This window comes from Patagioenas fasciata, chromosome 6, assembly GCF_037038585.1.
Source record: "Patagioenas fasciata isolate bPatFas1 chromosome 6, bPatFas1.hap1, whole genome shotgun sequence".
In the NCBI taxonomy this organism is placed as follows: domain Eukaryota; kingdom Metazoa; phylum Chordata; class Aves; order Columbiformes; family Columbidae; genus Patagioenas; species Patagioenas fasciata.
The window spans coordinates 18,113,068-18,126,561 of record NC_092525.1 but is presented as its reverse complement, the minus strand read 5'-3'; positions in this window follow the sequence as shown (position 1 = coordinate 18,126,561).

Below are 13,494 nucleotides of genomic sequence, written 5' to 3'. Positions count from 1 at the left end.
GGGTCAGATTTTGAAGCTGCTCAAGCTCAAAATGCAGTCTTCATTTTAGTGAAATTATATGATCTTTTGTGCTACATACCTTCAAATGTCGTGTCTTTACTAATGTCTTTTAAAATTCATTTCCCCCCTGTGTCGGAGCTGCTGACCTCCTGTACCAGATTGCCTCCAGATGTCCAGGAGGGAGAGGGTGAGTGATCCCTGCCAGCTCCTCACCCCCTGCTTGGCTGGCAGAACTGCTGACCCCCCTCGCACACATTATATTTTTAGTCAGTTTAAATGAGCATCATTTGCAGCCCCCATCAGAAAGGTCATCCCACCACCTCCATCCCTGGCTGCTCTTTCCCTTTTCCATCTCCTTTGAAGCATCCTGGGGGACTGAGCAGGATTAAAATAACTTCTTTTGCCCAGCAGTTCAAGTTTAACCAGGACAGGTTTTTTTTTAAGTTGGACCTGGATCACTGAGACGACCTTTGCAGCCATGGCTCATGGTGGGGTGGCCACAGCAGGGACCCGCAGGATGGGGAGGAAGCGTATGGGCTGATGGCCTCTAACGCTGCATAAATGAGGAGAAGCATTGGCTGCAGGGCAATAATCTTTAGAAAAGTGAAATAACTGGAAGCCAGCAGGTGAGAGAGCCCTGTGCCCGCTCCCAGCCGCCTCAGGCAGCATCCCCGCTCTCCTCGCCACATCCTGGGCAGCACAAGTTTCCCGACATGAGGCTTTTCGACAGGCTCTTTATCTGTGTCAGTATTCCAGGCTGCTTTTTTATTTGCTCCAGATGGGCTACAATGGTTTCCTATCTTAATTCTTTGGTCTTTTTATCTTTTATTTCAATCCAAACAATTCCTGAGCTTCTTGCCAAGCTATATATTGTATCACATTCTTTCCCTCTTCAGACACAATATCCTCCTTGAACCAGGCTGGCATGTTTCCACCTGCCCTGTTGTGTCTATCCTTCTACAAACTCTTATTTCACCATTAAAAGCAAAACCAGAGGGATGTGATATCCTGTTGTCTGTCATCCCAGTTACATAAAGTGTCTCTTAGGCATCAGGAAGACGAATTCCCATTCCCTAAAGTACTGCAGCCGCCCAGGAGGGCTGGACTGAGACCATCACTTTCTCTTTAACACACTTTTTGGTACATAATTTCGTTAATCATCCCTTTTAAGTGAATCGTCTGTTTGCATGTACACCCAACCTCTCCTCCAGGTTGACTCCTGCAGTTGCATACTGCTGTGTGTGCCAAAAAGTACATTTTACTTTTCTAAATTGTTTCTGCTTAGCAAGTCAGGACAGCGTTTAATTGCGTAGATCCACCTCTGTCTCCCAACGCTGTCTACTTTATGCCAAAAATTATTTTTGTTATTTATTCAAATTTGTTATTTCTCATGTTCAGTAGCTAGAAAAGAAGATTGTGAAGACCCTTTTGAGCGTTTCTATGCATGTTTTAAATATTTCTAATGTCATCTCTGCATACCTTAGTCTTTCGAGGTAAATCTGAGGATTGCAGGCATACAGGAATAGAGAAAAAGCTCCTGCTGATGAAGAGTATTTGAGGTACTGATGGTACCCTCATATTGTCATTTCTCAGCTCCTCCAAATTTCAGACAATGGTCCCATATAACCATAATAATGTAATTTAGCAGATTATGCTGGATTTCCTCTCAACAGTTCAGTTTTCTGTTATTTTTTAAAGTGTATTTTACATGGACAATCCAAAAATGCAATAAAAAGTAAGCAAAATATTCTAATATCTCCAAAAACAACAACAACAAAATAGAAACTGCTCTACTGATAAGTTCAAACTAATTTGACTAAGAAGTCAAAACTAATTCAAGCAAATCATAATACTGGGGTAATTTACTAGAATTTCAAAGCAGAGTACAGAGGTACCTTTGAGTAGTTGATCTGGTCCACAGGCTTGTGAGGGGGTTTTTGAGATTAATGATGTGCAAGGAGGAAGAACCTGGTTTGACTCTGGATATGTATGAATGTTAATGAGTTTGCACTGGCATAATTTGGACAATCTAAAAGGAGTTTGATATCACAGTGGCAAATCCTTAATATGGAGTTATTACACCAGGTGAAGATGCAGTTGGACTGTATTTTTGGCTTAAAATATATTTACTTTGCAGGAGCTACAATTATCTGCCATGTAAGTGGCTTTTTAATGTGGGATAATCTGGGTCTGTTTATAGTTAAGGAAAATATTTTAATGTTGCTATCTGAGCAGCTTTGACTCAATATTCTATTTTAACAGAGACTCTTCCTATAAAAGAAATCTAAACTTGCTTAATTGCTAAATAATACACAAGAGAAGTGAAAGAATTAATGCCTTTATAGACTCAGACCCAAACAGGCACCAGCTAAAAGATGGATTGTTATCTGTGCCTTTCCCCTGATGTATCTGAGACTTTTGTATCCATGGCCCCATCTTAATTTGTCATTGACACTGGAAAGCAACTAAAGGGTCTGCTGGGAGATCTTTTCATTGCCACTGTTAAAAAAAAAAAAAGCCATTTTCTTTGCAAGCCATTTGTCTCTGCCTTGTTTCTAACAGCAGGAGGTTTGGCTGCACATGTCTATCATATTTTTAAGTGCCATTGGTGATAAGATGATCAAAAGAATGCAGATTCCTTGCAACCACTTGAGTCCAACAAGCTATATATATCCAGTATGACAGATTAGTCTACTTTTCTCCCCTTTTAAATATACGGTCATTTCCAATAGGACTGTTGGGTATGAACATATCCTGCAGAATATACACAGTGGCTGTGTAGTGTTGTTGAGTGGATAAATAACTGATAAGGGTATCAGGAACACTTCATAAATGATAAGTATTCTTTTGTCTTCAATGAATCATTAGCAATAAAATTGCAAGAGGCTTTGTGCAAAGTCCCCAGTGATTTTGACAACACAGTAACACTCATTTCCTATTAATTTGTGAGTAGGTAGAGGTGGGCACCTGGACACTGCCCACTCTAAAGCGATTCTGTGCGTTAGATGTTTAATTTTGATTAGTGTAAAGATCATCTCCATCAATGCATGGAGAACATGGCATTATTTAGCACTCATCAAATCTCCGGAGAATGAAATGAGGCAGAATTGCCAGTGGGGATTGAAAGAAAATCAACCTGTCTAGACTTCATGGTTGCCATAAAGCAACTCAGCACCTGTGATAGCAAAAGGGACTCTCTGAACTGCAAAATACAGAGTTTTGCCGCTTGCATTAGAGAAGGTGCTCTGCCAATTGCTGGCCACATATATGGCCTACATATACATATGGTTGCCTTGCTGGGAGGGCTAATGGTGCCTGTACACACTAGCCAAATCACTGTAATATTTCCCATGGAGTTGTGATCTCATTAATACATAGCTCTCGTTGTACCATATTTCTTTGAACTTCCTCCTGCCATGATGAAACATGGAAAAGCTTGAGACAAGTTCAGTCACATCTTAACAAAGGATTCATAACAGAAGCTTGGTTTGCTCCTTAATACCATGGATGGCCTTTGTATTTTTATGAGGTTTTTAGTCTTTAAAGGTGAACTCCCATCTCCCTCTTGAAGAGGACATCCTTCAAGGCCTCCAAACACCACTGGAGTGAATGTGCTCTCTTCCAAAATCTGCCAGAATAGGGAGAAATTAGGAGCAAAGTTAAGCTATGATTACAGTATATCTTGCATTTGCTGTCACTGGCCAATCTACTAAATGAACCTTTTAAAATGTTATTAACTTTTCTTGTCTACCCCCGACCCTACTTTTGTCTTCGCTGCTGAGAAGGGCTACAAATTATGCCCTGTGCCATTTAAATGCAATCCCATAACAAGAGCTGTTTCATATGTGTTAGATTCATCCTTCAGGATTAAGGGCACGAATAACTGGAAGATAAATGTCTGTTTCTTTACTGTATCTCAGCTGTTCGTTAGGTGGTAGAGCTGAAAACTGTGATAAGAATCAGAAGGCAGAGCCAAACTGATAAGGAGTCCAATTCTGTTGATGGAAGAAGAAAACTAGATGCAATTTTCCACTCTTTGTTTCTTTAATGAAGTCTAGACTACATGTCTTGTGCAGTTTGGAAATATCTGGAAATATTCAAAGACAGAAATGTTCTTTCTTCCCAGTTTGTAAAATCTTTTCTAGCCAGCACTTCTGGTTCCCATGAAACCAGAATTTTACATTGCTAGCACCAGAGAAGTGATGTGGATGAGAAGATTTCACTTCTTGCCCTCTGGGCTTTCCATTTAAAAAATAGAATACCCGTTTCAGCCTTCAAAAGGATTTCTTCAACAAATCTCAAGTTGTATAAGAAAAAAAGCAACTACAGAGTTTTATGATCTCCTGAGGTTTTCATCTTCACAGACTGTACACAATTTCAACGTATTCCTATATATATTCTTTTAAAAGCCTATCTTTAATAAAATAACTAAGGCTTCAAACCTATAATGACTTCTGTATGTGTCTAACTTTCAGTTAGAGGAGAATTTCAGATGAGTATCTGTGTACTCCAAATATAGTAAAGCAGTGGCGGGATCAGAGTTTTCTGCTGGTACTTGCTATAACAAAGAAATAGCAACGGACAAAGAGTAAGCAAAAGAAAACCCTCTGGAGGCAAGAAGGAACACATAAAGTCAATCAGATATGCAGAAATCACTCTTCTCCCTGCTTCTTCGTTAGCTGCAGTGCCTAGAACAACACCTTGTTTAATCACAAGTGATGTTTGGGAGGAGTGTGTCTGCAGGTACGTTCTGTCATCAAAGCTGACGGTGACACTTACTGTTTTTTCAAGAAAAATAATTTAAGTGCAGGTAAGTCGCTCGATCCTCTTGTTTCATACCAGAGGTGCATGTTTTTGACTGTTATCTAACCAGCCTATAAATGAGCCGTTTAATTAACACATAGACTAGGTAGTTTAGGAGACAATTCAATTCTGAATGCAGACATACAACTCGCTCTCTTTGATGGCTTCTTTATTTTTTTCAGTTCAGGCATACTTATTTAATTGATCAGTCAAAAAAATGTTGTGTCTAAAGTGAGTGTCATTATCTGCTATTTTCTATAAAACTGGAAAAATATCTTGAAGGATTTTTTTTTTTTAAATCTTGTAACATCAAAAAATTACAAATTCAGGTGCATTCCAACCTTTCTATAGGTAGGCCTGTATTTCTCTCACTGTTACTTGTAGCAAAATTAATTACTACGCTTAAACATGATCCTGGCTCCACAGAGTTTACACTCCTGTCCACAGCAAAGCTGCAATTTGCACGGACAACACAGGTCTAAGACTTTGCAGGAGTAAATTCTACTAAGGGAAGCAGGTGTCACATATAAGCACAGTGCTGCAATGAGATTATAGGGGATACTTTTCGGAGGGGATTAAAGAAAAGGATAAAAACATAGTAAAAGCTGTAACAAAACAAAAGATAGAAATATACTTTGACAAAATACTGACAAAAAATAGATATATTAATTTTATTATTTTTGGTGCTTGTTTACAGTTTGACACTGATTCACACTGCTGGCATTACCCAAAAGAATGCAGATTCTACCTTTTCAGTTATATCTTGCAAGATGTGACATTCAAATCAGTAGTTTTTGACTATTAAAATATGCATTTCCTTTACTTCTGGAGGTCCTGATGAGCGGCCAAATTCCAAACCACTGAGCTGGACACCCTGAAAATGTAACTACCTGCAGATGGTGTCATTTAGGCATTTATTTAGGTGCACATTAGGTATTCCTAAAAATGTGATAAAAGAAAATTCCACTTATTGACTGCCTAATTTCAGAGTCCATAACCAGCTCAAGGTGTTCCTGGAGCACAGTCCATGGCGAGGATCCTGGCTGCTGAAGGCTAAAGAATTCCAGATGTGTTGGGCCAGGGCGGGAGGACAGGGTGGGCAGGACTCCAGGCACAGAGGAGGGTGTTCATTACACAGGGAACAGCCCTGGATTTTGGCTTTTGTTCTTCAGATTATATTTTAATCAATGGTTATTGAATGTAAGATGCACAACAGGAGCAGAGCCGAGTGCCCAGGCTTGGAAACTTGGCTGTACCCAGTAGATGAAGCTGTTGATGGAGGTGGACACCATTGAGCTGTCTCCCAAGAAGGTGATGAGACACCAGGGAGATGACTGTCCCCCAGTGCGCTGAGTGGAACACTGTAACTTCAGAAAGGACTTCCTGGAACAGCAGGAGATGGAGAAAGAGAGGCCTGGGTCCTCCTGGACACACAGTTCCAATTCACAAAAATGCTCCTTGGTGACCTCCTCCATGATCAGCCCTGTCCCTCATCCAGGTGGGCTGGTGAAACCTCTTAGAGAACACCCTCTCACTGTACGACTCTCCTCACAAGTCTTCTCAAGCTTTGTTTACACCCTGGAGTCGAGAAATTTACATTTCATGTGTGTGGGAATGGCGCTGGATCCTTTGTGGAGATGGCACCAGATCCTTCGTAGGAGTGGTGCTGGATTCTTTGTAGAGATGGCACCGGATCCTTTGCCTGAGAGCGTGTTCCTGATGACAGAAATCTTGTCAGCCTGTTTACAACATGCTCCACAAACCCTATCAGGAGGTTTAGCAGAAATTACTGCTTCACGCTACAAGAGTCACGTATGGCCAGGCCCAAGGTGACGGTGATACTAATAGCAGTGCAATGCTGTGTTTAAACTGTCTGCTCAGCATTCAGAGGGAGATTCAGATGAGGGACCTCAAGGAATCCCCGTGATGGGGACAGCTGAGCTATATACTGTTTCCCAAGAGCCAGGAGAGGGGCGGATGGCTCTCATGTTCTCCCTGTCACCACTACAAATACTTCCATCCAACTGATCTCACTGTGGCAGTGACACTCTTTCGGTCCCATGGGAGAGCATCTTCTTATGCCATTAAAAAATCTCTGTTCACATCACTGAAAAGCTGTCACCCTGCTTTATATGGCAGGTTCACTGCCAAGAGAGAGGAAAACTGCACCTTGTCACAAGATAGGAGTCAGGGAGTGCATGGAAGGTATACCAGAACTCTTGCTTTTTTCAAACAATAAAAATGAGGCAATTTTAATGTTGAGAATGAAGCCAAAGGGAAAAGAAAAAAAAAACTCACCACCATATTTTGGTGCCGTGAATTCCACAGCATCATCATGAAGATAAAAGAAGAGATGCAGAAGGAAGATAAAGAGATTAGAGTATCAGAATTATTGCAAATATTGCCGGTGGCAGTGCCTGTTCCCAAGGCTGCCTGCCATTTCTCAATGGCAAGATCCAGGTTTTCAGGTTTGGTGGTTTTTTTTCCTATGTGTGCTGGAAAGCTTCTAGCTATTTTTTTTCCTTTAGACTCCAAGATATTCATGCTGAAGGCTTCAGCCATTTCTACAAATGTTATAGAAAACTGTAAACAAAGGTGTTTTGTTGAGAAAAGAGAAAAGCTGAGGTTGTTTAAGTTTTGCCACAACAGCCAACAGCATGCCCTTTGATACACCTATGAAAATCCAGGCTAGTTTAACCAAATTGTAAGTCTCTGAAAACCTATGGCTTGCATATAATCACTGAGTCTTCACTAGAGTCTGGCAGGGTGGGAACCGACTAGAAAGCAAGCCCGTGATTCTCATACCTGAGGCTGAGGTACATATTTTTCATGTGATATGGTGAGCAAAAACAAGTTTAAAAAAATAAGAAGGCATCTGATGCTTTTTCTAGAAATCTTTCTCATATTATCCTAAAATCATAGAAAGAGTGCAGGTAGCACAATATTTTAATTTTTAGCAATAATCTCACAAATAATATCTTCCTAATCATGTTTGATGGTCGCACTCAATGATCTCAAGGGTCTTTTGCAACCTAAATTATTCTATGATCTTTTCACCAGCAGAAAGAGAAGAACCATGGAAGAATGAAGAGATCACAAAATGTGAATTAGAAATCTGTAACCTTTGTTTCACAGCATGGGCATGTCCTTTTATCCCTAAGCATGAAAAATGCTTGATAATTCATATGCTCTTGATCCAGGAGAGAGCCAGGAGTATTCAAAGGGCTCCTTAAACGTGTTTCAAATGTAGTTTGCTTCTCATTTACAATTTGCTTGGATAACTGCCTAATGAACCATGTCATTCCTTAATGGAGTTCCTCCCCCAAACTAGGTGCCATGCTGATAAAAGAGGTTATTGTAGATATTGTACAGGTACAGGAGACATGCCGAAGGCACCGTGTTGATGGAGTAAGGGAAGCTCATCAGCCTGGAGCTCGGATGAGGTTCTGAGCCCATGGAACCACGATTTCTGGAAGAGGCTCCATCACACCTGCCTCCTGCAAGGGAAGCACAGCAGAAACTCTGGTGATGTTCAGGTGTGGTACAGCAAGATCAGGATAAATACTCTGAATCTGCTGTGCTTGATGAACTGTTAACACCCTAACAGGCTGGTTCTCTTACAGGTAATTACGTGATTGATTGTATAAAGGTCATGACTTATAAATTGACGTAGACTGCCGGAGAACAGGTTAAAAAAAAAAAAAAAAGCCATGCCATCTGCTGTTACGGTTCTATTAATCCCAGACTGTTTGACTGCACCTTTCATACACTGTCTTCACTCTCTTCTCCATTGTGACAAATAATATCTATTATTTTTCCTGTATCATGAACTTCTCCTGTAACATTGTGCTCCCCCAGTGGTTCTGTTTTAGGAGAAATGGAATGTGCTGAGATGTCCCTGTGCCCAGACCCCGAACAACTCTTTCTAGTGACGGGTAAGAAAATGCCAGAGTACCAGAAAGTTCTGTCGGAGGAAGTTTCTGGCTTTGTTACCTATTTTCTCTTTCTGGGGCCAGCAGGAGCAGCAGACTGAGCTTCTCAGTTCCTTCTGTTGGCTTTCACCCCTTCCTGCGGCCGTCTCTGCCCTACGGCAGGGATGCCGCTGCCTCTCCCCCTCTTTAGCACTTGCTTAAAAATTTCAGCCCTGCAATGATAGCTTGAAGCCTACAAGTTTGTTTTCCTCCTTACATCATCTCTTAGTTAGAATCTAGTATAAAATTAGCTGCCCTGAAAGGAGAGCGCAGCGATAATGCTGTGACACAGCTACGCTGCTCGCATCAGGCTTTTTCAGCCCCGAGCTGTACAGCTGGGCACAATGCTCGCTTTGAAATCCCACGCCACACACATGATGGCTTTCATTAAAAATATTATCTGGTGATGATGGTGCTGTGGAAAGAACGCTCTCATAGGCACACTTGCAGACCCGGGCTGGGGAGGGAGGAGATCGAGGCATTTTTTCCATTTTCATTACTGGTTGTAATCTATAGGGGAATGACTGATTAGGTGGGTGGATGTTGCATCGACTATGAAACAAAACTTGGAGTTTAAAGTATTACAGGCCCTACCGTGGGATCAGTGTGAAAATCGGCACATATAAGGAGGACAGACTTTAGAACAGGTTTATACAAATGTTCTTCCCATCAACAATTCATGAAGGATGTTCAAGGAACAGTTATTTCCAACGTACAACACAGATTGTAATCTGCATACAAAGAAACAAGGTTTAGAGAAGCAGTTTACAGACACATTAATCAATTGCTACTTGAAATATTCTGTGCTAAATTGAAGTATAAGAGATTCTACACTTGGCTTGATCCTAATGTCAGTATGTTCAACGTGTATCTCTCCTGAGTGAGCAAAGATCAAACTTAGTAAGAAAGCAAGAACTGTAGCCAAAACTAACACGGACTTAACTTCCAAAGGAAGAAAACATTTTAAAATATAATGGGAGGGATGGGAAACTAAACATGAAAATCAACATGGGCAAATTAAGTACAGCATACTGATGACCACAATCAAAAGGAAGGCAAATAAAAAACAAGTCAGACAAGAAAGCAAAAACAGAACACATAAATTGGGAGATACATGAGGAGATATAATGTGAGATACACGAGAAAAGATTGCAGGAAAGCAAAAAGTGGTAGCCTCATGCAAACTTCCATTTTCTCTATTTTTAATCTGGATTTATACCAAAAGATTAAACTTAATCTTTGCTTTGAGGTTTGAAATGAGAGCCACAAAGAGTTTCTCAGTATCACTCTGCCTTTTTGGGGGTTACTGGATGTACAGTTTTCACAGTTAGAGAAAGGGCTGTGGGCTGGGACTAAGGATCAGGCAGAAAGCATGACGCTGCCAAACAAACATTCTATCTACCTTGTAATTTTTTTGGAGCATACATTATATTGCTTGCAGGAGTGAAGATCAGTATCATAAAAGAGTTGCCACTTTCAAGGAGATTTTCCAAAGGCTGGACCATGCTTTTTCAACATAATATGCCCCCGATTTCTAGGAGAGCACAGGAATGTGCTGCAAAGTGAAGCAAGTGCAGCAGCCCAGGAATGCCACACATGGGACCTCTGTATCATACAAATCTGTACCTCTATGTACAGTCAGATGAGAGTTTTTCAAAAATATATTAAATATTTATCAGTAAAGAAACATTAGAAGATGCAACAATAACGTCATGATCTCTACTAGAGGGATATATGCAATTAATAAAACATGTTGAGCATACGCTACAAAAATAGCGGGTTTTTTGGTGCCATCACGTCACCACAAGTAACAGCTATTCTGGAGACATCTCACTTGTTCTGTTTCCCAGTGTTGCCATATACTGACCTATTCGGCATCTGCGTATGCTGCTGTCAAAAGAATTTTCACTCCCACCATGGCGCTAGGATTTATATCTGACATATGTTCCTCTTCTTCCCATACTCCAGCACTTAAACTCCAGATTCATTCCTTTCTTGCTGTTTTAAAAAAGAACACATTTCTAGTGTGGCCTCATTTTTGCAAATCTTAATGGCTGCATTATTTATGCTGGAATGCTGTTAGCACGGCAGAGGCTTCAGCTCTGCTCTTCTTCGCATCTTGCTGGTTCTTTCTTCCTCCGGCCTCCAGCACCAACAGGTGCCACTTGTGGGGCTGCCACAACCCCACAGCACCAGCCAAGGGTGATCCTGCTCTTCTCCAAGGCTTATTCTAAAGCGAGAGGAGACAGATTTAATCCACAGCTGTGTCAACCTCATCATCTAAGCATGTGAAAGACCAGCCTGGTTTGAGAGGGCGATGAACATCAGGTTGTCTGAATTGGCAGTTTTGACCAATGTCTTGTGACACCTAAGACCATACAAGCTGATTTTATATATGTATATACGTATCCTGTTTTTTTTTCCCCGTGGCATTTGGAGGGAGTTTTTTCATCTTTTTTCTTTAAATAATTCAACATGTGAAAGTGAGCGCGTGTACAACCAGTTTGAAACAGCGCCACTGATGGTCACCTCGGTTGCGATTCTGCGACGGGTTTGCTCTCCACATCACCTCCATAAACCCGTGAGGTTGTGGGGTGGAAGGACGGGCTGCTGAGACCGCTGCTGTGCTGGAAGCGGCTGGTTTGTCTGGGGAGGCAGCGATTCGGGCATGAAGCACATGGGAACTCCAGGAGGAGTCTGGGTTTGCCCCAAGGGCTGTAAAGAAATTGAGGTTGTACATGAAAATGTTAAACCTGTTCAGTGGGTTCCCTCACCGTGAGCAGGATTCCCGGGGTTTGGAACCAGAAGGACAGTTGCCTCATTAATTTCCTGAGGTTAGTTTGTTAAAAAAAAAAAAAAAAAAAAAGACTACTTCTAGCATTAACCTTGTGATTTCATGATCAGGTGCATGAATTGGATAGTTGGAAATCCAGCGATGTTGCTAATGCAGCTTAGTGCCTTAGCTCCAGCCGTGGCCGTGATTGGACTTTTTTTTTTAAAACAAATTTTATAGAGGTGGAGTTTTCTTTTCAAATATGCAGCTAAGGTCAGAAATAAAACGTTAAATTCTGGGAAGTTTAGCCATGATATTTAAAAACCACTTGGCTTCTCACTATAATTTAAAACCTTTGTGTCCTACACCAGCGAATTTAACAAAAACCAAAACAACAACAAACAAACCCCTAAAAACAACCCCTCCCCCTCAACCCCAAACCAACAAACAAACAAAAAACCAAACCCCTACAAAATGTAATACAAAAATGACAAGTGCTAAGAGCGAATTGGGCTCAATTTTGCTTCTCCCTCTCTCAGGCACAGTGAAAATATTCCAACAGAAGTCCCAAAGCTTCAGCTTCATGTAAAGAAAATTCCTTGTCCTTCAGGTAGCAAATGCTGCTTTATCAACAGAAATACAAGATATTGATTATGGCAGCTTTGAGAGGTGTCGTTTTGGTTTAGATTGCTTTCTCTAAATCAGAAGTCCTCCTCAGCAAAACTGGAAAAAATCTATTCTTTTAGACCAAAAAATCACCTAAATGAACAAAAGCCAAGGATAAACTGATATGACTTTTGCATAGTAAGAATTAGATTTCATTTATTAAAACCAGTTGAAAGAGAGTTTTGCTGACATCCTGTACAAGAGCAGCGGCAGGTGAAAACCCATCCCTGAGAGATGCCAGTGTGGGGAAGGGTTTGGGGTCTGACCCAGCTCCCACTCACCACAAAGTAGGACGCAGAATCCGCTGCTGGCATCCAATGCCAGGGAGAAACCAAAAAAATCAGCTCTGAAAGCAGAGGAAAACCACATTCAAGAAAATAGAGTATGATTACAGAAAATAATATGTCACTGTATTAATTCTTGGATGAATTGCTAACTTGTGGAATTTATTGCTGCAGCACACGTGTGACTCTGGTAGGACTCTGTTGAAAAGATGAACTAGTGAAGTGGATATTGAAGTCATCTAGTCGCTACAGGTGAGATTTATTTAAAAATTACGTACATCTGCAGGGTGTCTACAAAGTGTTAATTAATAAAGAGGAAATCTAGAAGGTATGTGCTTCACATGTGCGTAGTAGGCCTGTGTCTAGCGGAGTCCCTCAAGGGTCAGTACTGGGACCAGTGCTATTCAATATATTCATCAATGACTTGGATGAAGGAATAGAGTGCACTGTCAGCAAGTTTGCTGATGACACCAAGCTGGGAGAAGTGGCTGACAAGCCAGAAGGCTGTGCTGCCATCCAGAGACCTGGGCAGCTTGGAGAGTTGGGCAGGGAAAAAATTAATGAAAGATAACAAGGGCAGGAAAGAGCACAGGTTCCAATATAAGCTGGGGAATGACCTGTTGGAGAGCAGTGTAGGGGAAAGGGGCCTGGGGGTCCTGGTGGACAGCAGGATGACCATGAGCCAGCACTGTGCCCTTGTGGCCAGGAAGGCCAATGGCATCCTCGGGTGTATTACAAGGGGGGTGGTCAGTAGGTCGAGAGAGGTTCTCCTTCCCCTCTACTCTGCCCTGGTGAGACCTCATCTGGAATATTGTGTCTGGTTCTGGGCCACTCAGTTCCAGAAGGACAGGGAACTGCTGGAGAGAGTCCAGCACAGGACAATGAAGATGATTAAGGGAGTGGAGCATCTCCTGTGTGAGGAAAGGCTGAGGGAGCTGGGTCTCTTTAGCTTGGAGGAGACTGAGGCATGACCTCATTAATGATTATCAATATGTAA